Here is a 4,797-nt window from a genome sequence, read left to right on the forward strand (position 1 = left end):
GCTGGATTTGCTCCAGGAAAAGCTATACATTTTAAAAAGAATTCTAATTAACAGATAATAAACATGCAACATTGAATAAAACATGTTTATACATGTGTGAATTATGTAATAAACACAGTGATTACTGATAGGAGTAGGTAGGACCCAGAAAATGGAATATTTTGAAGGGAAGCATGCTCAAGTTGCAAATCAAAGGAGCCTAAGAGAGTGGACAGCTAACCGATAACTGCTAAGACAGCAGCCACAGAAAAAGAAACAGAAACCCCCAAACCCCTAAAACCAAAAACTGAAGACTAACTAACCAACCAAACAAACAAAAAAGACCGTTGCTGAGTGAATCTCCTGCTGAAGGAAACTGCCAACCAGAGTTACCAGGCAGGGAAGTAGAGGTTTCCTGCAGATAAACATACTGAATGACCACTTGAGCAGTAACACTATGAAGATTAAGACGCTATGTTAAACATTTTTAGCTGATGTTTATTTGACCAAGGGGATCTTTTAAGAATGTTCATTTCAACGAACATCACTAATTGTAAATGGAATAAGTATTTTGTTGAGTAGTAAATGAATTAATGATTTTCAAAGATATTTGAAGATAAATGGCAGACACAAAATAAAAAGTTTGTAGACCACTGTTGGAAATTTTGAATTTGCCTATATAGCCTGAGCTCAGGATGCTGTCCAGTGGCCTAGGAATTCACTGTCCTTTGCCCTCTTTGCAGATCAAATAAAGTACAAAGGCTATTAACAGTTTCAGTGATCTGGAGCTCAGTCTTCAAATCACCCTTGTCCCAATCATCATAGTAATTTCCATCATGAGCATCTGAAGCTAGGAATATAGGCATTAAGTATGATGAGTTTCTGTGTTTTGAAATAGATGGTTACCATAGCCATAGAAATCTACCACATCTTTCTATTATGTTTTAGTTTAGTGTTCTGACCTATAAGGGAAGGCTGATGTTCCATTGATATGATTTGGTTTCCCTATCACTGTGTTGAACTAAATTGCTATTACTTGCAATGCAGTTTGGCAATGTGTTAATAAAAATGTTCTGCTCATATTTAAGATTGAGTTTAAACAATGCAATTGTGTATTGACAATGGAAAGTTGCAGTGTCAATGTGACAAATATAAATCCCTTGCTTCCATGAAATAGTTGACGATACAAGAGACAGAAATGTGTGTGTAACCAATACAAGGGAGAGCTGCTGACTAAGGGCAGATCTCTGGCACCTGTGGAGTGGTGCTGTCTTTTTGTAGCAGATGTGTCAGGATCAGCTTTCTCAACTGTAGCAGGTTGATTGAATATATAAGCATTTCAAGCAGGGTAACTTCCAATCTGCATCAACAGCTTCATTTTTAGAATTATTTCTAGAAGGATTACCATTCTAATATGCGCAACTGAATACCACTCATTCTGACACTTGATATTTGATGTCAAGAGCAATGATGAGTCCACACTGAGAGTTTCTAAATTAGTCAACAGTGAAGGTTAAGCCTTACAAATAATGATGCATTGTCAAACGACACCATCACTCATGATAGTGTTATCTTTCAGAAATTGCAGTAATAGCTTAGACTTCTAATGAGGAGAACATGGTTCAGAAACATGTGAATGTTGTATTCATCCTTGTCCAAAGGTGATATTCTACACTTGTGAGCAGTGTTCCCAAACCGTGAAGCATTTCAGTCCAACAGCCCATGGTCACCTTTTCTGCCCTCCTCAGAATGTGAATATCCCATACCACATGTCTCCCTCATATACTGTGTGTTGCAGTGCGGTTTCTCTGTTGACATGATTGCATGATTTCCCTGTTGACATGATTGCATGATTTCTCTGAATAGGCTTAGGTCATGTGCCCTATCATTTATAAAGAACTGCTTTATTCAATAAAACAGTGGGGTGATTATGTAATACATAGATTAATAAAGCAAAATAGATTCATGAATAGAGTCACGCTCTTATTCAAAAGAAAACTTCAGCTTCCAAACAGAATCGGGTAAATGGAAAACAGACATTGACCATGATCTAAGATCTGAGGCCACATTTAGCATGGGAAAGGTTTAATAACCACAGTATTGAAAAGACAGCTATGACTTTTCGTATTCAAAGTGAAAAATTGCTTGATATTATGTGTCCTAAAATTAGATGGAAGGAAATGGTATTCAAGAATTGTTGAACTGATCATTACAATCATGTTTACAAGCAACAACTGGACGATTGCAGACACTAGTATCTGAGTCCTTCCATGCATCCCATAACACTATTTCATACATGTAACATTCTTTACTCTATATTTTCATGTTTCTCCTAAAAGCTATGTCTAAAGCTAATGGTATGTCTATAAACTATATGTGGACTCTGTTTAAGAGGAAGAAGTTGAAGGACCTAGAGTGCGTTGCAGTTAGTCCTCACAACAAAGGGGGCCTTTCCTCAGCCTTAGAGCCTATTTTAGGTCCTACGTTCTGGCATAACATAAGCAGCATTCACACCTATCCACACATGGACAAGGGCACATTTGAGCACAGTCACACAGCATGTAAATAAATAAGAAAAATATTTTTGTTCTTTTTTAAAAAATATTTATTATTTTTATTTTATATGTATGCGTGTATTGCCTGTAGAGGACGGAAGAGGCTATTGGAACCCCTGGAACTGGAGTTACAGACAGGTGTTTACTGCCATGTGGGTGCTGGGATTCAAACCCGGCTCTTTTGTAAGTACAGTGTTCTTAATTGCTAAACCATCTCTCCAGCCCCCAATAGTTTTGTTCTTATTGGTCTCTTTTTGCCTGGTTAATTGTCAGTGTATTTATAGGAAGAAATATGTAATGTATTTAAATACTTTTTCTCTTGCCTCCCCATCTGTGTCACTTACCAAAGAAATAAGAAAAATATTTTTGTTCTTTTTTTAAAAAATATTTATTATTTTATTTTATATGTATGCGTGTATTGCCTGCATGCAGGTAAGTGCACCCCTGTGGTGCAATGCCTGCAGAGGACAGAAAGCCTATTGGAACTCCTGGAACTGGAGTTACAGACAGGTGTTTACTGCCATGTGGTTGCTGGGATTGAAACCCAGCACTTCTGTAAGAACAATGTCCTTAATTGCTAAACCATCTCTCTAGCCCCCAAAAGTTTTGTTCTTATTGGTCTGTTTTTGCCTGGTTAATTGTCAGTGTATTTGTAGGAAGAAATATGTAATGTATTTAAATACTTTTTCTCTCTCCTCCCCATCTCTGTCACTTATTTTACATATCATTCTCCAGTATAGAGGAGACACAGAACTTGATGGTACTAAACCCAAACAAATACCTGAGGAACATTATTTAATTGTGCTTTTCAAATTTCTGGATACAACTTGTTAAATGTAGAACAAAGGCCTTGTGTGAAAAGTTGTTGAACAGAGTTTCACATAGCATGTACATATTTAATGGGAATTATCTGAGTTCCTAAGTAGGATTAAAAAATAAAACAGTAAGCCTGAGAATATTAGAGAACATGGGATGTATAACTGACTCAGCTAAATGTATAAGTGGTAATGAAAAAAGTCAAGTCAATCCTAGAATTTCATGGTATAGACAGAATGTATAAAGGGGTTCTAGGGGTGGGTAGGACAGTAGGAAGACTGATAAAGACGTTGAGATCCTTTGGCATGGGTCTGCAGTGATCGTGCCAGCATTGTTATCACACGCCTGCCTGAAAACAGAAGTAAAAGAACCATGACTCAGTTTTGATGCCTTCTGATGGTAGGAGCCTGGATCTCAGGGCCACAGAATAGAAGAAAAAAAATCTGCAGTTTCATAGTTTAAGTCTCATATTTGAATAAATCTGCTTTTCTTCAAACTGCCGTTACCTTAATGTGTCTTATTAGAGACAGCTAAATTACTTCATATAAAGAATGGTGGAAAATTTGATTAACTGTTTTTTTTTTCCATAGCTATAACGCTTATCAAACGTTTCCTACAGTGATTCTTGCTCCCTACATACTTTATTTCCATTTATCATGAAACAGCAACTCAGGTCTCTTATTAGTACACCAGACGTTGATATTGAAATGCTTTAGTGTGCTGCCACCTACAGCCATTGCTCCAGTGTGAACTGGATGATTCCCAGTTGTGGGAATTTCTCCATCCTTAGTATCTTCTGCTCCAGCAGCAGTGTCCCAGAGCTGAGCCACTCTTGTCACAGAGCCTCTGCCTGCACTTGTTCATTCTGCAGCCACATTGCCCAATATTTTCCCTCAGCAGATCTGGTCCAGGGCTGCCATTAATTACTAAGTTTTAGAAGAAACAATCATTTGACATAGCTGTGTTTGCCAGTGGGCTGACCTCAGTAATAAGACTAAAATGTAGTCAATTTTTCAATAGTTATATGAAAACCATGACATAGCCATGGCAAAACCTGACAGATCCTGAAGCAAGATTTGTCCTTATGGAATAAAATCCATAATAAACATAGCTGACTTCAAAATGGAATCGTTTTCATAGTGAGTCAGGTGCAAAAACTAACATCAGAAGAAATTATGTTGGTTATGAATCTTATTTATGCCCTATGTACCAAGTTACTCCTACCTATCATTTTTCCAGAATACAATCCACCTTACCTTAATAGAGTGCAGTGTGCCACAGGATTTTGATTATAAGTTTGGCATGTGAAGTTTACATGGTGTTCTGCCCAAGGATGGCACCATTCATGGTGGGATAGGCCCTCTTTCTTCAATTGCCAGTCAAGAAAATGCACTGTAGACATGCCCATAGGCCAGTCTGGCAGAAACAATTCCTCAATTGATGTTCT

The sequence above is a fragment of the Nannospalax galili genome, unplaced genomic scaffold, assembly GCF_000622305.1.
Source record: "Nannospalax galili isolate Female #2095 unplaced genomic scaffold, S.galili_v1.0 scaffold25701, whole genome shotgun sequence".
Classification (NCBI taxonomy): Eukaryota; Metazoa; Chordata; class Mammalia; order Rodentia; family Spalacidae; genus Nannospalax; species Nannospalax galili.